A 27775-nucleotide genomic window follows, 5' to 3' on the forward strand; every position below is an offset into this window, starting at 1 on the left:
GTAGGGTCCCACAAGGGTCTATTCTAGGCTCTGCTATCTTTCCTTTATACAGCTTCCCCTTGGTCATATCATTCAAAAACATGACATCTCTTTCCACTACTACACCAATAATACTCAGCTCTATCTCCCCTTGAAACCTAACAACCAATCAAAGATACCCAGCTTCACTAGAGGACATAAAGGGTTGGATGGCTCAAAACTTCTTACAGCTTAAACTAGGGCAAATTTGAGGTTATCCTACTTGGTCCCCCTAATTTTACGAAAATTATCTCCAATAGTCCTGGTAACATCCACCTTCATTCAACCCCATGGTGTGATATTTGGTGTGATATTTGATTTCACCTTCAAGTTCAACAAACCAGGAGTAATAAAAGCTAGCTTTTTCCAGCTTTGCATTAATGCCAAAATCAAATTATTCCTTTCATTTAAAGATCCATGCCCTTATATTCTCCCATTTGGACTTCTCTAACTCTCCATTTACTGGGATTAGTCAGTTGTCATTATCCTGTTGCAACTGGGTCAGAATGCTGCAGCCACGTTTCTGACAGGTGCCAAGAAGAAGGACCATATCAGTCCTATTCTGGTCTCCCTCCATTGGCTGCCAGTATGGCTCAGAATTCATTTTGAAGCTCTCCTGTTTGTCTATAAAGCCCTTAATGGACTTTCCCCCTCTTATATCCTAACTCCTTATTCCACTTCAAGACCCCTCAGGTCGGCTAACTGGGGGCTCTTGGCTGTTCAGCGCTGAAATCGTAAACTCAAAGATTGAACCTTCGCTATTGCAGCCCCCAAACTGTGGAGCAACATTCGTCCCTCCATCAAATCGGTCCCTTCCATCAAATCTTTTATATCCTGATCGAAGATGTATTTTAATTCCCTAGTGTTTGGAGTCGTCCTCATAGACCTGATTGTCACCTTGTTCCCTAAACTCTTGTATTCGTTTTATTCTGGACTTTAAATAGTTGCCTCGTTGTGATGTCTCTTTTGATTTGTACATTACTTTGGTCAATGCGAGTTGTTTTAAATGAGCTATATAAATAAATAATCTAAACTAAACTAAGGGTTTTACTTGTTCCTTTCAGAGAGAGAGAGAGAGAGAGAGAGAGAGAGAGAGAGAGAGAGAAAGAAAGATTTTACCCTTTGTCTCAATAAGGATTCAAACTTTGACGGACCATTTCTACCCATGATTGCTGTCTGACCCATTGAGTACCTCCAGCAATTCTTTGTTATGACAGATCAACTATTCGACTGACCATTGTCTATTTGCTTTAATAGTTACCTTTGACTTCCTATGAATGAATTAAGATTAGATTGTCTCTTCTGCTGTTCAACTAATTCTGCAATAGCTAGCAAGTAAATCAACATGATCTACAAACCTATTTCATCTTTTCCTTACGAATCTACCTGTTGGAGATATGCCTGTCTGTGAAAGCATTAGTAGAAGTGATCATAGCCCAGTACCAGTGAGTCATGCTTGTATGTCTGATATATTCGCACCTTCACACACACACATTGAGTGACACAATTATCCAAACAAAACTCCTTTTGTAGTATTACTAGAAAAATGAGTCCACTTTCACCTGCAGGGAATTACTGCTAGACACACTGGGGGCTGCTATGTTTTAATGGCACAGTGCAAGACTAAACAAATTGAAGAACATCTTGAACTTGAGTCTTATTGTCATCTGATTGTCTAAGTACAACCAATGAAAAAAAATCTCCAGTCCTCACTGCAAAACACGCAGACATACAACTCAACATAACACATATACAGACAAACAATACATATGCAGACAAGTATTTATCTATACTGAAAATAGATAAATAAGTATTGTTTCGTGAGTATCAGTGTCTCGGGTGGTCAGTGTGAGCAGTTCCTTTGGTCGTTCACCATTCTCACTGCCCGTGGGAAGAAGCTGCTCCTCACCCTGGTAGTGCTGGTTCTGATCCTCCTGTATCTCTTTTCAGACAGGAGCAGCTGAAAGATGCTGTGTGCAAGGTGGAAGGGGGCTTCAAACATTCTTTGGACAATGATCCCGGTAGATCAAGTTGATCGGGGGAGGGAGACTCCAGTGATCCTCTCTGCCACTCTGAAGACCCAGTGGATTGACCTCCAGTCCATTTCCCTTCAGTGACCGTACCACCCTGTGATGGAGCCAGCCAGAATGCTCGCGATAGAGCTCCTGTAGAAGGTTGACCTAATGGTGGCTGGTAGCTTTGCCCAATTCAGTCTTCCCAGGAAGTGCAGTCGCTGTTGCACCTTCCTGACAAGTGAGGAGATGTTGAGTGTCCACGATAGGTCACTTGTTAAGGGAACTTCAAGGAATTTGGTGCTCTCTACTACAGAGTAGTTGAGGTGTAATGGAGGATGGTCGGTCCTGGTCCTCCTGAATTCCATGATCATCTCCTTAACTTCTATTCTTCAGCAACACCACACAAAAGAATTATATTTTTCATTCTCAACCACAAAGTTCAATCTCTTTGCCCATGACCCTAACTTCCCCTTTAATTGCTCCAAAAACTCATTTCCCTGACTATCATTCAAAAAATATCACCCACAACATAAAATCTGCCAGAATGATTCCAGGAGAATTAATCAATTATCTTCAGACATTCCCTGCAACTTTGTTAGATGGCGTTGTGATGACTGCAATCTCTAACATCTTGGCATGTTAATAGAGGAGGTCATAGCCACAGCCCGTCCCAGTAGCACCAACTCTCCCGACCCAGGGTCAGACCCACAGCCTGTCCCAGTCTCACCAACTCTTCCAACCCAGGCTCAGATCAACAGCCCGTCCCAGTCTCACCAACTATCCCAACCCAGGCTCAGATCAACAGCCCGTCCCAGTCTCACCAACTCTCCCAACCCAGGCTCAGACCCACAGCCCGTCCCAGTCTCACCAACTCTCCCAACCCAGGCTCAGATCAATAGCCCGTCCCAGTCTCACCAACTCTCCCAACCTAGGCTCAGACCCACAGCCCATCCCAGACTCACCAACTCTCCCAACCCAGGCTCAGACCCATAGCCTGTCCCAGTCTCACCAACTCTCCCAACCCAGGCTCAGACCCACAGTCCGTCCCAGTCTCCCCAACTCTCCCAACCCAGGCTCAGACCAATAGCCCGTCCCAGTCTCACCAACTCTCCAAACCCAGGCTCAGACCCACAGCCCGTCCCAGACTCACCAACTCTCCCAACCCAGGCTCAGACCCACAACATGTCCCAGTCTCACTAACTCTCCCAACCTAGGCTCAGACCCATAGCCCGTCCCAGTCTCACCAACTCTCCCAACCCAGGTTCAGACCCACAGCCTGTCCCAGACTCACCAACTCTCCCAACCCAGGCTCAGACCCATAGCCCATCCCAGTCTCACCAACTCTTCCAACCCAGGCTCAGAATTTCCAAGAGATGTAAAGTTTGTGATAGTTTCAGCCCTATAGGGACAACTTGGATATGAGAGAGCTGAGTTCATCCTGAATCCAAACAATTCTACTCAGTGTTCGGATGAATATCAAGTCCAGGTCTGTTCTGCTCACCTGTCTGGAGCATACCCATCCATCTGGGAGTTATCCAGTCTGTTGCTTTGTCTTCATGTAATGTACTAGGAGAAAAAAAAGGTCAACGTTGGTCCCCTCATGTTGGTTTATCTTCATTTCTCTCTTGGAACTGATTAAGGATCTTAACATTTTAATTCTGAATCTACTGTTGCTAAATATCTAAACTTAATTACATTTGGAGTCATCCATATTTCTTTGCAGTTTCTGTTATCTTGTAATTTATTCTTGAATTAGTTTTCACATGCAGCTCATTTTCTTTCCCTCTGCTCTTTTATGTGTAAGGCCCTATTCCAGGAGCCTGCTGTATATTAGCATTTGACTAATTTTTTCTCTTCCCTGTTGAGGTAATATTTGGCTCTACAGTCTGTGCTTTGGGAAAGCAATAAATACAATACTTAATTGGGCTAAATTGGCCAACGTTACAAAAGAATGTGTTTTCAAGACAATTCCAACATATGATTAGAAAAATCTTTTGTGCCCAATGTGAAATAGAACTTAAATGAGCAAATGAAATCCAATTAAAGGATAACAAACTATCAAAACCAGCTAAATTTCACGTCCTTCTCTAGCTATGATTCATCTTCACTTCCAGCATAGATTTACTGGGCTGAATGATCTCTTTCTGTGCTCTAATAATTGAGCTTCATTGATACCAGTCAGTCACAGATTTCAAGATTTCTTTATTGTCATGTAATAGTACAGAACATATAATATCTCGCAAAATTGCTTTCTGCCTGCCGTGTCACAGAAAGAGTTGCCATGAGCGTCACACAGCACCCTTTACAGTAAGAGAGAAAGAGAAGCAAAAGGGAATCTATTCAGAGGTACTGAGCATCTGTGGATTCTCCTCTGGTGCTCCAGCAGCCTCTGCAACCATACAGACCCCTATTCGATCCATCGGTAACCCGAGCTCCAGATCCAAACCTCCGACACGATCTGGAAGCCTTCAGCACCCAAGGCCTTTCAGGAGTTCTTCATTGCCCTCAGCACTCTCTTCAATCCCTGCTCTGATTTTCATGAGCCAGTCTCCAGCTGCCATCAGCCTGTATGGGACCATCAGCCACTGAACCCCTCATTGCTCTGCTTCCATGCTTGCTACCCTGCAGAGGGTCATCTCCTCTGCTTCTCTTTCTCAACAGGGGGTGTTCTTTCCATTTATGGTGCCTAGCATCAGTCTGCTGCTCCCTGGAGTCGGTAACCCCTTACGGTTGCTGTTGAGCACAGGCGTCGCCATCTTGGGCACAGACCCTGCCATTGCAAGACTTTACTTACAAACATCATTGACTCTTTTAACAGGTATTTGAAGGCTGTTCGGCGCCACCAGCATTAGGACAAGGTGGTTGAACCCTTCAGAGCAGCTTAGTTTCTCTGCTCTCCAGTCTCCCAGGTCTGCACCAGTGGCAGTGCTTCTGTAATAGCAGCTCCAGCAGCTACACCATTTTTACCTTGATAGAGAAGCGAGGTACTCATTAAAACTGTGGAAACGAACATTCCCTTGGTCTACCTATCTTAAGTGAACATCCAATAAAGAATCAGGTAAAAACAAATCTGAGGAGATTGGTGTGAAAGATGCAAATGCTGTCGTGAATAGAAGAAAACAGAGAATAGGAGCAGGAGTCAGCCATCTGGCCCATCGAATCTGCTCCATCTTTCACCAAAATCGTGACTGATCTGTCTGTGAATTCATCTCCACTCACTCGCCTGTTCTCCTTAATCCTTAATTCCCTTATTCTTTTCTTTCAATTTTATTTATAAATTTTAAAACCACAAAAAATCACTTATTTTACAATATTACAAATCCATGTGGTATGTATAAGAAAAAAAGAGAGAAAAAAGAAGAATCTATTTAACCCCCTCCCTCCAACCCCCTACAAAGACAAGAAAGAAGAAAGAATAAAAATAGAAAAATGTAGGACAAGAGATTCCAACAGAAGTACTCATTACTATAAAATTGTATAATATACTGATATCTATTTTGGGAGAAAGGGAATGTCTGAATTTCATTTAAATATTCATACCAACACTTTGTAAATATGGGCACCATATTTTCCAAAATATATAATATTTATCTCTTAAATCATAAGTAATTTTCTCAAGCAAAATACAACTCCAAACTTCTACATGCCATTTCTCCATTCCCAGATCTGCATCAGATTTCAAACTTACAGCAATACATTTTCAAGCTATTGCTAAAGCAATTTGAAAAAACTTCACTTGATATATATTCAATTTTAATTTAGGTTTAACCTCTCTAATATCACCCAATAAAAATAACATTGGATCCTGTAGGAATTTAAACCCCATTATTTGTTCTAATAAGTTACTTATTTCCAACCAAAAAGGTTTAATCTTAAGACACTGCCAAGTAGAATGCAGAAATGTACCAACTTCTGGTCCACATTTAAAACATAAACCCGAAAGGGTCTGATTAAAGTTATTTAACTTCTGTGGAGTCAAATATAACTAATCAATAAAATTATATTGTTCTAACCTCTACGTCACATTTATTGTACTTTTCATACTTTCTCTACATAACTCCATCCCATTGCTCTCATCTATTTACTTATTCAAATCTACTTCTCATCTCTGTATTGATTTATGTAGCCATATTTTCCCACCTTTCTTTTGTGACAACCTATGCATTACTGACATAAATTTCTTTGTATCTCCATTACATAACAATGACTTCACCTGTCTCTGCTGGCAATAACAGATCTTGACCAAAATTTTCACATAAAAATATTCATAACCTGATAATAATAAAGTCTAGTATTCTCAGATACCTTAAACATCTCCTTCATTATAATATAAGTAATAAATGTCCCTGCTTCAAAACAATCCTCGATCTTCTTAAATCCCTGACATTGCCAAATCTTTAAAAATTGATTTCCTATAGAAAATGGAATCAATCTATTTTGAAATAAGGGTATTTTTCTTGACAATAAACCTCCTCCTCTAATCTCTCTATCATCCTTATTCCAAAGCTCAATTAAATGTTTCAATATAGAAGTTTCTCTATTCACTATTAACAATCTTGAATTCCATTTATAAATAAAGTCTTGTCGATTTACTTCCCCTATTGTACTACATTCTATATTCACCCAAGCTGGAATTTTGTCTCAGTCATTATATTAATAAATTGCAAATGGGCTGCTTTGTAATAATTCATAAAATTAGGGAGCTGTAGACCCCCTAAATTGAACTTCCACATTAATGTTTCCAAAGAAACCCTCACCATTTTCCCTTTCCATAAAAAATTCCTAACACAAGCATTTAATTCCTTTAAAATATTTTAAAGAATTGAAATTAGAATTGATTGAAAGAGATATTGTATTCTAGGAAATACATTCATCTTAATATAATTTTCTCTACCTATTAAAGTAATAGGTTACATAATTCATTTTTTTTTCAAAATCATCTCTTATTTTTTTAAATAATGGTAAATAATTTAACTTAATTTTTTTAACTGTGGTTCCACACAATACCTAAATATTTTATCCCAGCATCTGGTCATCTAAATTGAATTACTTTCTTACATTGTGAATAAACCCATTTACTAAGGGCATAATTTCATTTTTGTCCCAATTAATTTTATAACCAGATACTTCTCCATATTCTTTTAATCTAACTTCAAGCTGATGCAAAGAATTCAAAGGGTCTGTTAAGTAAATCCAAACATCATCTGCAAATAAATTTATTTTATTATCTTCCTGGTTCACATTAATTCTAATAATCTTTGAATTTATTAGTTCAGCTAAAGATTTATTGCTAAAATAAATAAAGCTGGCATCAATGGACAACCTTGTCGACTTGATCTAATCAATTCCCTTTCCTTCAAAAATCTATCTTTAATACACTTAATGAGGCAGCCCCAGTGCAAGGGATTCCACAGATTCACTTTTCTCTGTGTGAACCATTTATCTTTATCTCTGTCTTAATTCTCTTCTTCCAGTCTCAACTACCAACTTCCCTGTGTCTACCTTATCTATTCCTTTTATAATTTTATATGTTTCTGTAAAATCCCCCAATCCTTATAAATTCCAATAATTATCATCCTAGGCTTTTCTCTCCGCTAAACTAACCCTCTCTTTTCTGGAATCATCTTGCTGAACCTCCTTTGAACTGCTTTCAAAGCCGGTATATCATCTTCAGGGTCGGCATCAGAACAAGTCTTAGCGGGGGGCATTAGGGTAACCACAGTGGGAACAATCAGACGTCTGAAAACTCACTCAGCAGGTGAGGGGTGGGGGGGGGGTTGGTGCTGCCTACGTGCATACCATGACCCTCTTCCGTCTGACACCGTTGTTACCCCTCCCTCCAACGTAGTAGACATAAGCTCTGTTTATACTGCGTAACACTAGACACCATGATGCTAGTGATGTGGGTGAGGGTCACAATACCTCGTTTGGGGGGGGGCAATACCCCCTCCCCACCCCGGAATCTACCCTCTTTTCTTAAGTAAGGAGACCAGAAGTATACAGTTGCAGAAAACTTAAATTCAATCCCCCTTGTAATAAAGCACAGCATCCCATTTACCTTCTTGATTGCCTGTGGCACCTGCAACAAATGTTTTGTGATTCATGGACAAGCTCTTCCAGGTCTCTCCAACACAACAGCATACTGCAATTTTTTACTAGTTAAGTTTAATTTCTATTTATCACAAAATATCTGGTACAGTGAAAAAAGATTTTTCTGCAAACAGAACAGCAAGTTATCTTTGGCCATACAGAGGTTTAGGGAACATAATTTAGAGATTAAGGGATGAAAAGGAAGATCAATTAGCACCAAGAAAGGGCACAGGAGAGCTCTGTTGTGGGGTTAATACAGGGGCCTGATGCCTGTGGGGAAGAAATTGTCTTTCAGTCTATTTGTGGGCACTTTTACACTCTCAAGCCTTCACCCCGATGGGAGGAGGGAGAAGAGAATGTGTGATTTATCTTTCAGTGTGTCCAATGCATTATCTTCATGGATCTGAAATTCAAAAAAAGGGTATTATGACACATGCAGTATGTGGCAATGCTGCTCAGAAATTGGAGTAGGAAATTGTGATTTGTGCTGTTTTTATATAGAAGTAAAACAAAAACATTTTATACATATATCTTCTTTTCATGATCATTGGGGATAGGCAAGAAATGCTGGCCTTGCCACGGGGACTCAAGTCCTGAAAAACTCATGTATCTTCTTTTGATTTTGTGTAGTTTGTTCTCATTTCCTATTGAAATCTTGCCCACCTGATATTGATTTTCACACTTCCTGTCATTCTTTCTTGCTGCAGCCAGACACGAATGTAAGGTACGCCAACCACAATCTACCACAATATGCCAATGCAGAAAAAGAAAACAAATACGAAAGGGCAGACAAATAAATATTCAGTCAGAGCCGAGCGTAGAATTAATGTCTTCTTTCTTTGGCTTGGCTTCGCGGACGAAGATTTGTGGAGGGGTAATGTCCACATCAGCTGCAGGCTCGTTTGTGGCTGACAAGTCTGATGCAGGACAGGCAGACGCGGTTGCAGCGGTTGCAAGGGAAAATTGGTTGGTTGGGGTTGGGTGTTGGGTTTTTCCTCCTTTGTCTTTTGTCAGTGAGATGGGCTCTGCGGTCTTCTTCTGCAGCAACTTCCAGAATTAATGTAAGATTAATATTAACAGCAATTGAAGGTCAGTGCAGACACATAGGGTCGAAGGGCTGAATCTCTCCCTGACTGCTTGATTTCTTGACATGTAATGATGTCACCACCATTTGTCATGCCCACTAATTATTTGATCAATTTGCAATCTTTATTTTTAACTCAAGATAAGACATCAGTTGAAAGTAAAACATGGTGCATTCTCGAGGAGTTTGAGGAGATTTGGTATTCACCAAATTTCTACAGGTGTTCCATGGAGAGTATTCTGACTGGTTATATCACTGTGGTGTCATCGGGAAACTTGTAGATGGCATTGGAATTGTTGCTGGCCGTACGGTGTATAATGAGTAGAGCAGTGGGCTAAGCACCATCCTTGGGGTGTGTCTGTGTTGATAATCAGTGAGGAGGAGACATTGTTTCCAATTTGTACTGACTGTGGTCTTCTGAGGAGAAAGGCAAGGATCCAGTTGGAGAGGTGGGTACAGATGCCTAGAGTTTGTAGCTTCTTGACCAGCACTGAGGGAATAATGGCATTGAAGGCCGACCTGTAGTCGATGAAGAGCGGCCGTATGTATGAATTTCTATTTTCGAGGTGATCCAGAGCTGAGTGGAGAGCCAGCGATATTGCATCTGCTGTGGAGCGATTGTGACAATAGGTGAATTGCAGTGGGCCCAGATCTTTGCTTTGGTCTATGTTAAATTCTGGTCATGACCAACCTCTTAGAGTATTTCATAACAGTAGAAGTTAGTGCTACTGGGCTCACACTACCTCACTTTTTCCTTTTCTTGTGCACTAAATTTTATTTAAATGTAATTTATAGCTATTTTTGCACCTGGCGTGCTACTGCATAACAACAAATTTTGTGACATGTCATACAATAAATTCTGATTCTGACACATAATTTGCCAAAGGGGTAACACCATTTTAGCATACCAAAAATGAATGAAATCAAATTTCTGGGAAGGCTTATTCACCAAGGAGAAATATCTCTATCCCCCCCCCCCCCCCCACCGCCGCCCTACCTATTCCTACCTCACTATCTTTAAGCAGTAGTGGGTTTCATATTTGCCGAAGAGTGGCAGGGAAGCTTTAAGGTCAGTTGTTAATCCAGCGATCTCTTGTTTTAGTCGCGATTTCTTCCTCTCCTGTTTGAAGCAAGATTGTGTGTGGTTGTACATGCATTCAACAGAAAATACATCCACATTTTTGTTGTTAAAAATCCTCAAAACAATCCCCATATTCTCTTATAAATTTTTAAAAATTCTTGTGATATCTTAAACGACAGAATATTTTACAGACAAAAAGAAGCTTTGTTTTTATTTAAGTTCAACAAGTTTTATGATTTGGATTGAAATGTCTCAAAGAGATGGAAACAGATTTAATAACTAAATTTAAACATGCAACACAGAAACAGGCCGTTTCAGGCCACGAGCCCATGCCGTCCAATTATTTTCAACCCCAGAACGTTTTGAAGGGTGGGAGGAAACCAGAGCATCCAGCGGAAATCCACAGAGCCATAGGGAGAATGTACAAATCCTTTCAGAGAGCATCAGATTCAAACCCCGCTCGCTGATGCTGTGGCTCTTATACCAAGTTATCCCCATAAGGAGTGTCATTCTTTGACAAAATCGGAGATTTGCAGCCCCATGTACATTCTTGCCAAAGTGTACAGTTGTCGTCCTTAATGCTTCCAGGGTCTGTAAAATATTTCAAGGAACTGAAAAGACTCCAATGCTGTCTGTCAAATCCATCAAATCCACTTGAAAAGTAAACCAAGGTCAGGGTCATTCCAAGCACTGTGGCATTAGTTACAAACATTTGTCTGACCACCTCATTCATGGCCCTCTTTCCTGAGCTGAGAAGTTGTTACCAGGCAGAGAGAATAAAAAGTTCAAGGATGTGCATAAATACTTCTTGAGGGATTGAGAATCATTTGCTTCCACCCGAGATGTGTTGGTTCTGAGATGTTGATGAGATCTGAACTGTGAGGACCGCATACCTGTTCACAGATGGGGCAGGAAATACTCAACGGAATAGCGAGGTGGTGTGCTCACTTCTTAAGGAACCACAAGGTCCCTCATGACTCCTGGGATTACCCAGCCACTACAGAAGGATGGCATTGAGAACTTCAAGGCCATGTATTAGGAGTGCAAAATAGCCCTGACATATGGTAGAAGGAGCATGTCACCCAGCTACTCTGTCAAGCATCTCCTACCCCAGCTGTGAATGAGTGCCCACACTGCCCTCATCAGGATCTCAGAAACAACAGAACTGGGGTGGAAGCAAATCATTCCCAATCCCAAGGGATTGTACTATCTGCTGATAGTACAAATGCCTTGTTTTAACAGAAAGGTATGAGAATGAACAGAAGGGCACATTTCCCTCATGGATTAACTGAATTGGCACATTGGGCTCCATTATATACTTTTATGAAGTCTTCCCATCTCTCTTAATTACATGCGCTGTGGCAAACAACAATTCAACATTGATTATCATGTAGGTTTCTTTTCAAGCTCCACAACAAATACTGCATATATATTAGGTCTGCACAACTGTGATAAAATCATGCTCTGTGTCTTAAATGGAATCAAATGCAATAAATTATTAATGAATATGTCAATAAATTATTGTATCCAGGAACCTGGGGATAATGTGTAAATGAGTGGAATCTGAATATTAATAATTAAAACTGCACCATTGACCTTACATAGATTTTAACTCTATCTAATATTGTCTCATTAAAGATTTAGTGAATTGTCATTCATATTTTCTCCCTGCTTCTTGAAATCTATGGTGTATTGATGTATATCATAAAACTAAGGTGCTTCATGACAGGCTATATTGAGGTTTTAGATTGTCAATTGTCAGGAGGGCATATTTACTGAGATACAACCATGTGACCAAGGTTTTTATGAACATTTAAAGTGAATTGCATTTGAGTTCAGATTTAACATTGAACTGTTACCATCAGTTTGCAATGGTGTTCCTTCCTGAGTCAGCTATCTCTTGGAAAAGTCTTTTGTTCACACAATGTCAAGCTATTTGGTTGTAAAAGCATCACAATGGAGTCCGATGTAATCTTCCCCAGACATACAGCACAACCTGATATATTTGAAGACTGAATCTCATCACTAATTGTGATTGAAGTGGTAAGTTTCAGACACTGCATGGCCCTCAGCTCCAGTGGCAAGCAGTAATGAGACAAAGACTTGTGTGATCTTAAGCTAAGGAGTTCTGCCTTACCAGGTCTTCTGTCAGGGAATCTGCTACCATGTACAGTGGCACAGCTAATGGATCTGCCACCTCACAGAGCCAGAGACGTGGATGCTGCCTGTGTGGAGTGTGTATGTTCCCCCTGTGGCCACTTGTGCTTCCTTTGGTTACTCTGGGTTCTTTCCCACATCCCAAAAGCACTGCAGTGGGACAGGTTAATTGGTGTCTGGATGAATAGTAGAATCTGTATTGAGGTTTTAGGAATTTGGAGAGATTTTAAAAATCTGATTAATGTAGAACTAGTGCAAATGGGTGTCTGATAGTAGGTACAAAATTAGTGGGCTGAAGGGCCTGTTGCCATCCTGTGTCACTCTATGACTCTTAAGAAATAACAGTGAAATATTCTGTCTTGGTTCCACATCGATGACATTAGAGGTGTTCTGATTTTCTGTGGGAAATGTGCATCCAAACCTTGCTGAGAGGTGCCCACCCATGTTTCAATGTTCCAGCATCGAGAGGGGATGTCTAGTATTCCACCAATTTTCAAACCGTCACTTCTCACAAATCGGTCTTTGTTTTACATAGCATATTAACAGGCCCTTCCAGCCCACGAGCCTGTGCTGACCAAATACCCCAATTGTCCTGTATGTTTTGAAAGATTGAAGGAAACCAGAACACCCAGAGGAAACCCACGAAGACATGAGGAGAACATATAAAGTCCTTACAGACAGCGCTGGATTCGAACCTGGGTCGCTGGTGCTGTAACAGCATCCCGCTAACTGCTACGTTAAGCCTGCCATGACTCTCATTTTGAAACAGGTATTTTTCTGAGAACTCCAGCCAGAGAGTGAATTTATATTTTAAATTCACATTTCCTGTGTGATCTTGGATGCATTGTCATGTTACCACATACAAGGCATGTCATTCCTAATTCCCACACTCCCAATATTGCCTCCAGAAGATCAGATAGTAGGATTTTACCTGAAACAGACTCAGGTTACCTGTGTGTGGTGGATGACTGCTGCCATATGAATATAGAAATCAGCCACAGAACTTTTAAATCTCTAAACCAAGATGTGCAAGATGTGACAATCAGCATTGTGGAAATGAGTGGCCATTTAATGATATTCGTAAGGACATGTTTACTTTGAGGCTAGAACTAGGGAACATCGGCACAAAATTCAGGGGAGTAGATTTAGGATGGAGATGAGGAAGAACTGCTTTTCCCCGAGGGTGGTGAAGATATGGAATTCGCTGCCCATTTTAGCTAGGTTGGATAGATTTTTACAAAGTAAAATTAAGAATTAAGGGATTTGGGGAAAAATCAGGTCAGTGGAGATGAGCCCATGATGTCATTGAATGGTGGAGCAGGCTCGACGGGCCGGATGGCCAACTCCTCCTCCTATTTCTTATATTCTTATGTTTCAGTACTGAGAGCTTCAAGATGACAGAGATCTTGAATGATCCCTTGTTGTTTTGGAAGAAGGTGGACCATATCAGCGGAAGGAGCGTCAATCAGATCAGTGCTGATAGGGCAAGGTCAGGCTTGCTCAGGTAGACCTCATCCTATCAGGCATTTTCTTTTTGTTCTTTCCATCCTTTGCCACACTCTCTGCAACTTGAAACTAACTTGCCTGCTCGCTTTCCTTGTGAAGGTTCTTCAATCTTACGCAGACCCTGCTTGACCTGCTGAATCCAGCCGTTTCTGTTTTTATTCAAGGTTCCATCATCTGTAGAGAATATTTTTGTTCTGAACGAGTGAACAATCATTAACAGGCAACCTGATGACATTGGCCGCCTGCAGCTAGACATGCAATAGATCTGTATCTACTGGCATCCAGCTTGTGAGAGCCCTGGCATTATGATCAGATAGGTCCTCCAGTGTAGGACTGAGAAGTGTGAGAAGTGTTGTTCATGGTGGATGTGAGTATTTGCTTCCTGTGCCAAATTATTTCATTGAGATGCTTCGTTTAACCTTCAGCCTTCATACCTGTGGTATGGATGTTTAAAAGCCTATCTATTTTGGAAAATTGCCAAGGCATAGACTGCTCCCTTCCCTGCTTCTAACTGCTGCTGGCCTTTGCTGGCTGAAATAAAAAGCAGAAAAAAAAACATCGAGAGTTTTTTGTTGCAGCATCAGAAAATGTAAGAGTGCCCATCCATGCCCACATTAAAATATATTCAGGGCAGTTTACAACAGAAGTCCTGATCTTCTGCAGTGGGACTGGCCCAGATTGAATCATACCCTGCTCCTGTTCAGTAAAACTAATGACCAATGCTTTGAAGTATTTGGTTACAATGCAGATGAAAATTAGAAAAGATATTTAACAGACAGTTAATTTGATATTTACAAAAGTCGATATTACTTCCTCTGCGTGTTTATTCTTGAGAAACGATCCATTTGTCAATGTATCAGGGACTTTTCTGTGCAGTTGCAATCCAACAGTAATCTTCCAAGAACTCAAATAAAAAAGCATCAATTCACCAAACACTGCAGATCTTTCTCAATTAAGGTTCTACCTCTCCACTCTCTCTTCTTTTAGGTCTCTCTCTAAAATCTCTTTCCAATTTTTTATTTTTTAAATACAATCTGATAATGTTTCTCTGAAGGGCTTCGGGGACTCCAGTCATACAGGTGTGGTGTCTGATCCATTTCTGATGTGGAGTGCACACCATAGTCCTCAGCATATTGGGAAATGTAGCTCTGCTGCAGCCATTTGGAATGTGATCATGAAGAGGAAAGCCAAAATGACCTTGAACTCCACAGAGAGAACATTCCTACTGATGGTCTACCGACTGAATGTCACACACCACACTGAACTCTGTCCATTGCCCTGAAAGACAAGAATCTCTGACAGAAACTCAGTTTGCCCTAGTAAACCTGACTCCAACAGTACAGAATAGAAGAGACTATAATAAATCCCAGCAAGTAACTGAAAGGCAAATGTACACTGGTGAATCAGGTGGTTCTCTTCAGATTTATGGAACCATTGGGTTGTTTCTTGCTCAGGTGCTCCTTTACCTTCCAAACATTTCAAGATTCAACAAGGAAACACAAAGCTTTGGATTTTTTTTGCCTCAAGTTGGCTTTTTACTACTTGGTAGTGCAATATGGGCCCTTGTAACTGAGGCACACATCATATTTATAGTATTTAGACATATAACACGGTAACAGGCCCTTCCAGCCCATGAGCCTGTGCCCCCCCCAAATACCTCAATTAAACTAAAACTCCACTACATTTTAAAGGGTGGGAGGAAACAGGAGCACCAGACATGGAGAAGAAAGTACAAACTCCTTACAGGTAGTGCCGAGTCACTGGGGCTGAAAGAGCGTTGTGCTAAGCGCTAAGATAACCATGCCATTTTTACGCTAACCGTGGGCCATGAGTCAGACAATGCAAGCAAATGGGAGGAGTTATACCCAGGCTTTATTTCTCCGAAGAATGGATACCAAATTACCTTTAATTTTGCAAGCAGTCTGAGAGATTCCATGGGAATGAGACAAGAATGAGTTGGAATTGATCTTTCATTCTGGGACAATATGGCACAATCATGATTCAGTCTTATTTTTGTCTCAGATTAGGAACATTGAACACTACTGCATAGGAACAGGCCCTTCAACCTTCCATGTCAATGCCAACCATGATGCCAATCTAACTAATTCCATTTATTTACAGAGGATTTGATTCACCTATTCCTATAGTCCTTGTCTATTCACAAATCTGTCCACATGGCTCCAAAATGTTCCCATCACATCTGCTTCTCTAACTTCCCTTGGCAGCGTGTTCCAAGCACCTACCACTCTCTGTAAAAAAAAACTTTCCTCCCTCCTCACCCCCACTCCTCCCCTCTCCACCTTTAGCCAATGCTCAGAGAGTTTGAATTTTCTACCCTGGGGAAACAAACTCTGACTATCCATAATTGCCTTTCATAACTCTATTAGTTTATTGGATTACCCCTAAGTCTCCAAAACTCCTGAGAAAATAATCCAGGTTTTTCCAACCTTTCCTTATGGATAATACTCCCCAAACCAAGCAACATCCTCGTGAACCTCTGCCACATCTTCCCCAGAGCCATCATTAATCTAAAGAAAATCTATGAAATAGGCAGGGTAATCTTACTTTTAATGGCAAGCATTTTTTTTCCCCAAGAGAACCTAATCTGAAAATATCAAATTACATTTATCTATCATCAACGGATTTGCCATGGAATAACAATAATCGTGAAAACTGATTAGAGTCCAGTGGCAATGGACAATGTGATCAATTTGTGGTCCTTACGTAGCCCCCAGAGGAACCTTGGGAGATCTCAGTCCAAAAGATGCACTAATATTAAGCAAACGAGAGAATAAACCCCCTCTCTTTTACTAAATTGAATAACGGTTCACACGTTTCATGGAGCCTCCTTTTAAATATTGTTAAAGTGAAGAGGAGTCTGGAAAAACATAGTAAGAGGGGTGACTGCACTAATGACCTCGGTACATCTCACCATGCCACTGAATACAATTGTAAGTTCACATACCTTCTGTTGCGAAGGGCTACTTAAGAACTACTCCCACAGAATAAATCTAATAATGGACGTTTTGTGCAAATGGCCAATGGGAAATGCAGAAATAAAATGAACATATTCCCTTCGAGTAATATAGGCTGCTGTCCACCCACTATCCCATCCTGTCTGTCTAATCTCTCACCATAGAAGATGCTTCACAGGCAAGTGGAAATTCAAAGTATTAAGATTCTCTCAAGACCTCATTTCCAGTTTTTAATTCATTCTCTTCTTGGCAATAAATGTTCAACTTAAGATTACAAAGTTGACTGATTTGCTCACCTTAATATGTTCTGATTTTGTGCCAATCAGTGTATTTATTTTTTATACATATGATTCATTAAGGAAATTCACAGGACATGTTGTTTACATGGATATGAATCAGGGGGTTGGAGGGTTATGGGCGGAGAGTGAGGGGGGGAACTAGTGGAGTTGTTCGAGTGAACCGGCGTGAACTCGAAAGACCGATATGGCCTGTTTCCGCGCTGTAAAGTGTTATTTGGTAATGACAGACACGTAGACAAACAATACGTATGCAGAAGAAGTATTCATAGATGCAAATAAATCAATAAATATTCTTTTGGGAATATGAGAGTCTCAGATGGTTAGTGCGAGCAGTTCCTTTAATTGTTCAGCATCCAGTGGGAAGAAGCTGTTCCTCAGCTGAAGGGGCTGGCTCTGACACTCCTGCATCTCTTCCCCAACAGGAGCAGCTGGAAGATGCTGTGTGCAGGGTAGAAGGGGTCCTCAATGATTTTGCCTGCCCTCTTCAGACAATGATCCTGGTAGATCACATCAATGGGAGGGGAGGGAGACTCCAGTGATCAGGACCAGATGCAGGGTCTTGACCTGAAGCATTGACCATTCTCTGCTTCCATAGATGCTGCTTGTCCTTACTGAATTCATCCAGCAGTTTATTTTTGAACTCTAGGTTGGAGTATTTGCATCCTTTCAGCTTCTCTTTGTATACTCAAGATTCCAGCACCAAGAATCCTCAGGGATGTATTCAAATTTGTCTTATCGAAGATACCTGTGTTCGACTAGTGTGAGGGAGTGTAAACATGCAACACTTACTAGACAAAATCCGGATCTCATCATTTCAACCAATTGATCTCCATTTCATTCAAGAATAAATCTGCAAGTCAATGACAATCTGTTTCAATAACTCATTTCCAGAGGAGGAGAATTGGCAGCTAATCATCAGATTTCCTGTTTGAGATCAACAAACTAATGGTGTTAAAAACAATCTTCTGGAGGATTTCAGTGGCTTGTGCAACATTCATGGAAGAAGAAGAATGATCAACGCTTTGGACAGCAGCCCTTCATCCAGACTAAGTGCAGAAGGGAGAGATGGGTCAGGAGCCAGTAAGGACTTGGTGAATCAGAGAGGGTGGTAGAATTGGAGACAGTTGATTGGCAGTTGCCAAACAAAACTGAAAGGGAAGAGAAAAAGAAATGGGTCCAGATTCAGATTTGTTGTCAGAGAACATACATGACATGCATACAATGCTGAGATTCCTTTCTCCTGCGAGTGCCGGTCCAGTGAAGGAAGAAGAGTTCTACAAGATAGAGGATGTGGAGAAAAAGGTTCTGGAATCTGTTGAGAAGGTGGCAATAGTGGTGTCATGAGATCAGTGAAGGACAGATGTGAAGGTAGGGTTGGAACCAAATGTGGGGGTGGTGGGGAAGAGAGAACCATTCAGTTGGGAAATGTGGGTGGAGGAGGAGGGAAGCAGAGAAGGACCAGAGTGAGAATGGGTGGGGCTGGGTGTCAGAGGAGGCAAAGGGAACGAAAATGGAGGGGGGTTAATTATGCAAGATTCCAGCATCTTTTGTCCCATGGGCGTCCCCAACAAATGATACAAGTTGGGTGGTCACAGCCGATTTAGTAGAACTAGTATCAAAATGGCTTTGCTTGGGATTTAATGTCAGCAACATCTCACTCTCCAAGTTTGATGCACGCACGCTCAACTGCCTTGTCCAATTGGGAGTACAAATTTCTGTGAAGGCTGCACTCTAAATTGGAAGGGGATTGGTGTATGCAACAGTGCATTTGTTTCTTCATGCCCTTTCACAAAGAACTTGCAATGTTTGAAAGAGACTGGTTCAAGATGAGACTGGGGTGAAGGAAGATTCATATGAATTGTTCTGTGAGATGACCTGCGCTGAGGCGAAGGACAGAATGACCCTCTTCTGAGGAATGTATCATGAACATTGATTTCATTTGTTCCAAGGGCTGCCTTATTAACGATGTGTGATATATAAATCTATCCAGAGAATCAAATAATGTAAAATATTACAACAGAGAAGATGGGGAGGGGAGGGGGAGGATTTTTACGACTGATTCCACCTGCAGTGAATTCGTCCATCGTTATTGAATGAAGATCTACCGGGACCAATGCCTGAAGAGGGCGCACAAAATCAGTGAACCGGTGCGGACTCGAAAGGCCAACATGGCCTGTTTCCGCTCCGTAAATGGTTATATGGTTATGGTTAACACAAGCTAACAGGTAAGAGCTGGGTGTAGGTGGGAAGGTAGAAGCTGATCACAAGCCAGAAATCTTCCTTGGTCCAGAATCATAGTTTCATTATCCTATTTTTGCAAAATCTAATCTATTGAAATTGTGAACACTCATCTAATGATCAAATGAAATGCCAGGTTGTCAGAAAACGAAGAACAACCCTGAGTAGGTTATATAAGGAATCCAGTGAACTAGGCTCTCTGTGGGAGTAGATTGTCAAGGGTCAAAGCTGACACTGCTGCCTTGTTAATGTTCACACAGAGAAGCCTGTGTGAAGATTTCTCATGACCTAAATTCTACCTTGAGGACAGAGGCAATTGTCATACTGAATTCTTTCAGCTTTCAACCCACGTCCAACAATGATGCCCTGCCCTTGGAGGGCTGAGAACACTTTGAAAGTTTTTTTTTGTAAAGTGCAGCTTCCATTGAAATATTTCAAATGGGAGTTAACAAAAGCAAGCTATTTTTTTTTCCTGCTGGCTGTGAAAGAGCCAAATATAAGGGAATCATCTGGAATTTAAAAAGGGTTCTGATTTTATAAATACGCTGATGGTTCTTACATTCTGTGGGATGAATGTATGAGTGCGGTGGTCGCTGTTCCTGCCTACACACAACGCAAAAGTCTTAGGGAGTCGCAAACAGATGCAACGTGGAAACAGGCTCTTCTGCACATTGGGTCCATGCTAATCGCCGACATTAATCCTCCATTGTTCTCTGCACATTCTCATGAACTCCTCCAGAGTCTATCGCTCACCTGCACAGTAGGGGTCGATTTACAGTGACCAATCACCATACCAACCCATGCGTCTTCGGAATGTGGGAAGAAACCAAAGTCCCTGGAGGAAATCCCTGCTGTCTATCGCAGGGAGAATGTTTAATTTTTTATTTGAGTTTATTGTCATATCCATAAGTACATTGTGCAGATGTAGCCTAACAGGTACATCCTATAAAGCAGGGGCAACAGTAAAAATTGTATGTTACCACAAAAGCAAGATAGAAAAAGAGATATTAAAGTCCGAGCAGCCAGCAATTCGAGGTCAGAATTTAACCCAGGTCTCTGATGCTGAAAGGTAGAAACCCTGCTCCCTGCGCCACCATATTTCCTGTTTTCCATCTTCTGGGTTCTCCGGAAGAAACTACAATGACTTGTTTCCACTCCAGCTCTATAGGTTGTGAACTGGTTGGAAAGCCTGTCATTATTCCTGTGCACGTTTTCCTAGATTGGATCCTGCTGAAGCGCCATCTCAACCTTCAAGTCTAAAAGTCCCTTTATGTTCTACTCCTATATCTGAAATCCTCTCCAACTTTTTAATGTTCCTTTAACTTCTGCTCTATGTGCTTCTTGTTAACAAACTCTGTAAAATTCCTCTTTCCCCGCACCACCCTTTTCCCAACACTCTACTTTTGAATCTCAGCATCAGTTCCTTTCGATGATACTCCTGGGAAATGGCTTTGAGATACCTTCCACATCAGAAGTGCTATGCAAATTAAACTTGTCGTTGCTGCCATGGATTAGGTTGTCGTGGTCGCGTACTTACCATCATCAGCGGTGACGGGCATCGCTCCCGACGGTGAGTAGCTTCCCAGGCGAGTTTGTGAATCCGAGTCCAAGCATGATGCTCGATGATCTGGCTAGTTATATCGATCGTCTTCAGGAAAACATGAGATTACTTCACCTAGTCCTATGCAGTAGGAGTCACCTGCAGTGTATGTGCCGAATGATTTATATTGCTGGAGTCATGTTCGCAAATCACCAGCTCGTTTACGGTGGTCTTGTCCGACAACGCCACCCAAAGATTTTGCAATTGACAGGAAAGGAAAAGCTGACATTCCACGTTCTACATCAGAGCCAGATTCAGAGGACCTGTCACAATTTTGCCAGTCTGACTGTGCATCACCTGCTTTGCACTATCGTACAAGGACAGGCTGAACTGTCAGCCCTCCGGACAGTTACATAGCGAAACAGTTCCAATCAGTCGTCTCCTTGCATGGCTTGGAAGCTGGGGGGGGGGGGGGGGGGGAGTGGTGAGGAAGGGGGTGTGCTATTGTGGTCGTTTACTTACTGCTGATAACGTAATCAAAGCAACGTGCACGAGTTAACAGCCCACATGCAATCAGCACATGGGCAATGGATCTCAGATGCAGCAGGAGAAGAGTGAGAGCATCATGATCACCCGTGTGGCTTTGAGCCTACGAGAAGGTCAGAAGGGTTTAAATGGGTGGTGTTTGGGGAGTTTAAGGAATAATCATTGTTTGCTGAAAGAAATGAGTGAGCGTATTCTTTATTTGTTTGTAAGCTGTGGAAAATCAGTGTCATTACAAGGTCATTTAACTAATGCCAGTGTAGAGATCAAGCTTGAACATTTCCAGACACTGCAGTTTGATATGTATGACATAAACTTCCTGTGCTTCAGGCTACCTTAACAATATCACAAGCTGGAGCAACCCAGCAGGTCAAACACCATACTTTATATAACCAATGTTTTGGGTCTGTACCCTTCATCAAGATATGTAGGCAGATGCCCGAACAAGCGCTGCCTGTTCTTCACAGATCCACATTAGCAGCACCGCCTTTACAGCACCGCCTTTACAGCACCACTGGGCTAGTCTGATAGTATGTGGCCTTCCTGTCCACCTGCCTTGTCTTCCACCATCACACTTGCTGGCCTTCTCTCCATGGGAATAGTCACTGACCTGCACATTCCTGACTTTTGGAGAGCACATCAAAGCAGCATCTTAAGACTCTTTTGAAAGACCTTCTTGTCCTACAATCGTCTAGCTTTACTGGCACAGGTGCTTATAACAGAACCACCTTGAATAGGTCTGGGGAACAGTATTTGGATACTGTCCAAAACCAAGAAGAGGAAGGAAGGAACAGAGGGACAGGGGGAGACCAACTGAAGTTCACAATTTTGAACCTCATCAAATTACACCCCCTCAATTTCAGGTTCAAGTGCAACAACTTCTAGTTTAGATTAGCAAACTCCAGCAGATCAGGACATTTTGTTATGGTCTTCTTGACCTCAGTCCCTTACACCCAGTTCCATGCCTTCTACAGAAGCTCTATCAAGAGCATCCTAGCCAGCTGTATTACTATGTGGTACTGGTGCTTAGCTGCAATATTGTGGTAATTAGTATTTGTGAACTGAGATCAATAACTTTTTGAGAATGAAGTCACATGATATTGTAATTTAAAGGTGTAGTTTTAATTTTACTAGTTGTTTATCTCACTACTATTGCCACTGACAAAAGGCAAAGGAGGAAAAACCCAACGCCCAACCCCAACCCACCAATTTTCCCCTGCAACTGTGTCTGCCTGTCCCGCATCGGACTTGTCAGCCACAAACGAGCCTGCAGCTGACGTGGACTTTTACCCCCTCCATAAATCTTCGTCCGCGAAGCCAAGCCAAAGAAGAAGATTGCCATTACGTTCAGGGATTCACAGGAATTATGATTTATTAGTAACATCAGCACTAAAAACATTACTAAGGATTCTGTTTGGTCTGGTACTGGGTGGGGGGTGGGGGGTGGGGGGGGGGGGGTAACATCAGGACTTACCATACTGGGTGAGAGCAACCCTAGTGATGCTGCTGGGTTGTAGGTTAAATGGGTGGCATGGGCTTGGGGTCTGGAAGAGCCTGTCACCACATTGTATGTCTAAAAAAAGCCAGATCAGCTTTGTGGCTTGGACAGAACACCGGTCTTAGAGCAACATTGATTCATAATGAAGTCCCATGCTACAACGGAGCAGCAGGGCATCCCTCAGATTTTTTTGCCCACTTCTCTGGCTCTCAGAGCAGCCCTCTCCATTGGAAAAGTACCCACAATATGCTCCCTCTGTGAATAATTCTGCCCTTGGGATTTCACACAGGCTAATACCTGGAAAATCCCATCTCACCACACCTCCAGTCCCATTGGCTTCAGCAGCCAATGAACTTCCTCCAGAGGTGCTGAGGTCAGTGATTCTGCGATCAGTTAACCTCATCAATAAATTGAAGATCAAGGCAGGGCACTATGTATGTTGGTCCAATGTTTGCATTATGTAAACTTAAGCTCACAATAGTGACATTTGTTATATAAATCATGAATCACTCTGATATGTTTGCATCTCTCCACTGTTGAGAAACAATGTGAATGACATTGAAAGAAATGTTTTTAAATAAATTTGACAGCAAGACAAATTGATCCATTTATCTTTAATTGTTTCAGTGGTCTATTTTAGATTGCCTAAATTCCCTGGGATGATTTTATATTTTTCGCAAAAAGACTATTCATAATCAATCATTATCTATCTGGATCACACACACTGTCGATGCAGACAATTAACCTGTCCTGTATTTTGAATTTCAAATTATATTTATAATTGTTCAAAACTTTTTAAAAAAAAGACAAATCTGCAATGTTATGTCAATAGCTCAAATTGGCTCATGGTGCACTTGGTAGATGGTTTTACCCATCAGATTAACCTGTCCTGTATTTTGAATTTCAAATTATATTTATAATTGTTCAAAACTTTTTAAAAAAAGACAAATCTGCAATGTTATGTCAATAGCTCAAATTGGCTCATTGTGCACTTGGTAGATGGTTTTACCCATCAGATTAACCTGTCCTGCATTTTGAATTTCAAATTATATTTATAATTGTTCAAAACTTTTTTAAAAAATGACAAATCTGCAATGTTACGTCAATAGCTCAAATTGGCTCATGGTGCACTTGGTAGATTGTTTTACCCATCAGATTAACCTGTCCTGTATTTTGAATTTCAAATTATATTTATAATTGTACAAAACTTTTTAAAAAAAGACAAATCTGCAATGTTACGTCAATAACTCAAATTGGCTCATGGTGCACTTGGTAGATGCTTTTACCCATCAGATTAACCTGTCCTGTATTTTGAATTTCAAATTATATTTATAATTGTTCAAAACTTTTTAAAAAAAGACAAATCCGCAATGTTACGTCAATAGCTCAAATTGGCTCATGGTGCACTTGGTAGATGCTTTTACCCATCAGAAGCCACAACAAAATTCAAAACTTGCATCTCTACTGAGTGCATGAAGTGGATGTAGTTTGGGATTTGAACACACATGATTTCACAAAACCAAGATGTAAAGCATCATTATCGTATCGCACATTAGGAGACCGCAAAAAGAAAACACATTTCTGTGGTGACCTTTAAATTTGTGAATCTGTGTATTTAGCACCGAGAACTGGAGAATGCATCTTTGTCAAGTTGTCCTTGGGCAATCCTTTAAATTTAGGCATACGGCACAGTTACAGGCCCTTTTAGCCACGAGGCTGTGCTGCCCAATTAACCTACAATGGTACATTTTGAACGGTGGGAGGAAACTGGAGCACCCAGAAGAAGCCCAAGCAGACACGGGGAGAACATACAAACTTCCCCCACACAGAGTGGGATTCGAACTCCGATCCCAATCACTGGTCCTGTAACAGCATTGCACTGACCACTATGCTAGCCATGAACAGGCAAGGGGAAAATGGAGGGGGATGGACAGTATGCAGGCTGACAGGATTAGCTTAATTTGGCATCGTTGCTGGCCAAGTCGCTGGAGGCCTTTTTCCTATGCTGCGATTGCTGTGTTTTCTCTGTTTATCTGAGTTATTTGCAATGTCTGTCCGCTGCTTCTGAAAACAAAATTTAAATATTTATGCTCATCAAATTAAGTCAGTTTCTGTTTTCCATTTCCTTAAGAGTCAATGGATGTCAAGCAATTTGAATGTTTCCAAGGAGCTTTGTTAATACAATACTAAGGGTTTCCTAAACACATCTCAGCATTCCGGGACACTCCATTACCTGTGTTAAAGTCAACTTTGCAAGCTCATTCAAGGCTTCCATGAGGACAAAACAGTAAAATAATACAGTGGTACTGCAGGTGTGTTGACAATGTCCAGCTGTCATCTTGCACCATATCTAAAACTGGTGAAGGAAAAGCATTAACTGTTCAAATACTTTTAGAGTCTCAGAGTTGTACTGTATAAAAACAGGCTCTGTAACATATTGTGCCATCATATCTCTCTAAAAAAGACTGCTTGCCTGTATTAATTCCATACACCTAGCTTGTTTAGGCACCTGTCCAGATACCTCATTAATGTTGTTCATTTTCCTGCCTCCACCTCCTCCAGATTCCAGCACTTGCCTGGGGACACTCAGCAGAAGGAAGGAGGGGATGTTGAGTACAATAAAGATATTGCAGAGATTTGAAGGGCTGAATAGCCTTCTATTACATGCCTCTTTCTATGTTTCAATGGGTGATATTAGAACTCATTGCAGTCCACTTCAATGTCTCTGAATTTGCTCAGGGTTTGGTGAAGTGATCTGTTGGTGTGGGTAAATATCTTTATGGTCTCACAGCTGATCACTCCCACACCTTGGTGAAGGGCTCAAGCCCGAAACATCATATGTATTTTTACCTTTCCTATTTAAAGGACTCTGACCTGCTGGGTTTGTGGAGAAGAGAAAGGAATCGGACATTAAAATGCTGTTCATGACCAAATGTTCTCAATGCCTCAATTCACAGAAATGTAATTTCCAGCAAGATGGTGTCCAGTTCCCAGTTTGTATGTAATGTCCACAAATAAACTGAAAGCAGATGCTCACAATATCAAAGATAGGGCAGCACGTTTAGTGTAGGGGCAGCACGGTTAGCGTAGGGGGAATGGTAAGTGTAGAGGGGGGAATGGTTAGTGTAGAGGGGGGAACGGTTAGCGTAGGAGAGAACGGTTAGCGTAGGGGGCACGGTTAGCGTAGGGGGCAGCATGGTTAGCGTAGAGGGAACGGTTAGCAGAGAAGGGGAACGGTTAGCATAGAGGGGGAATGGTTAGCATAAAGGTGGGAATGGTTAGTGCAGAAAGGCAGCACGGTTTGTGTGGGGGGGCACGGTTAGGGTAGAGGGGCAGCATCGTTAGCGTAAAGAGGGCATGGTTAGTGTAGGGGGGTCATGGTTAGTGTAGCGGTTAGTGCAATGTGTTTACTGTGCCAGGTCTGTAAGAAATTTGTACATTCTCCCCACATCTACGTGGGTTTCTTGTCAGGGCTCCGGTTTGCTCCCACCCTTCAAAATGTATGGGTGTTGTAAGTCAATTGATTGTAAATTGGGCAGCATGGGTTCGTGGACCGAAAGAGCCTGTAACCTATGCTGTGTGTCCAAAAAAAAAGTGGAATAGCGGAGCAGACTCGATGAGCCAAATGGCCGACTTCTGCTCCTAAACCTTTTATTTTAACACTTCACTTTATTGCCTTATTTTTTAACGTTCGATTCATTTTGACAAAGTGAACAATCTATCTTTACGCATTGATCAGAACTCTTTTATCTTGGCACGGAGCATGTTTTGCAAAGTCCCAGATGGTGCTGAGAGAAATACAATTTCATCTCAAGGAGCTTGGCTGATTCATCCAAGAGGAAGTTTTAAACATTCCTGTTTTGAGCACTTTCCAAATTGACATTGTTCTAATGACATCGAAGGAACCAAGTCACTGACATAATTCCCAGTGCTGGAGGCTCTTCATCTCACTCCAGAACACATGTACATTCCAGTGATTGCATTTACTACCAGCATGTTCCAGCCACTTCATAATTGCTAATTTTGGGGAGACACTCATCATGCTCTGCTCCAGCTGTCAAAACTGCCCATAGTGTTGAATTTAGCAGTGTTCTCAGGTATGAGGAACATTTAATGCTCCAACATAGGAGGATGCAGATGAGGCCCCACAATTCCTTTGTTAAAACCTGCTTGATATTAGCCCTGAGTTGTGGTCATCTGATATCTTGCACTTGCTGAATATCAGGTTGGTTATTTCTAATTGTAATAAGATGATGGTAAAGTCACTGGATGAAGGAGGTTATTGGGACCAAATTGAATGTCTCACTTTGGAATAAGAAATCTTGCATCTCCAAGATGGAACTCATAGGCTAAATTTATGCAGGCATTAAAATGCTTCCAAATTGCACTGTGGGAAATAAAAGCAAGCTCCCACAAATGGCATTCGCCACATCCAGCTAACCTTTTACACCAAGGGGTGAATCTTGACCAAAACAGGAAGGATAACTAGTTTGCTGCTCTACAAAAATTGTGTTCACCACATAAGGTTTTGGGTTTACATCCTACATCCCATCGTAAAGATGGCATCTCTCATCATGCAGGCTTCCTCAATCAGGAACTGAAATGCCAAGCAGTGGTGAATTTAACCCAGAGTCTTGTTGTTCCAAAAGCCACATCAACTAATCCATACTATTCACTGAAACAGGAAAGAAACCCTGAGTGAAATTTTCTGGAAAGTTCTGTCGGGTGACT

At 41.5% G+C, this 27775-nt stretch overlaps 1 long non-coding RNA gene across 15 annotated transcripts in view; it reads right to left on the minus strand.

Annotated features, from left to right (window-relative positions):
• The window catches only part of LOC138758795 (uncharacterized), a 135620-nt gene that overhangs the window by 33451 nt on the left and 74394 nt on the right, over positions 1 to 27775 (minus strand). For 9 of the 15 annotated variants that reach the window (XR_011354464.1, XR_011354463.1, XR_011354461.1 and 6 more), the window contains exons 2-3: positions 10215 to 10327; positions 3535 to 3599 (exon numbers count right to left, since the gene is read on the minus strand). This is a non-coding gene — a long non-coding RNA (uncharacterized lncRNA). The remainder of the gene's footprint in view (positions 1 to 3534; positions 3600 to 10214; positions 10328 to 27775) is intronic. The other 6 variants (XR_011354467.1, XR_011354465.1, XR_011354468.1 and 3 more) reach the window with 1 other exon arrangement.

This window comes from Narcine bancroftii, chromosome 3 (assembly GCF_036971445.1).
Source record: "Narcine bancroftii isolate sNarBan1 chromosome 3, sNarBan1.hap1, whole genome shotgun sequence".
NCBI classification, from domain to species: domain Eukaryota; kingdom Metazoa; phylum Chordata; class Chondrichthyes; order Torpediniformes; family Narcinidae; genus Narcine; species Narcine bancroftii.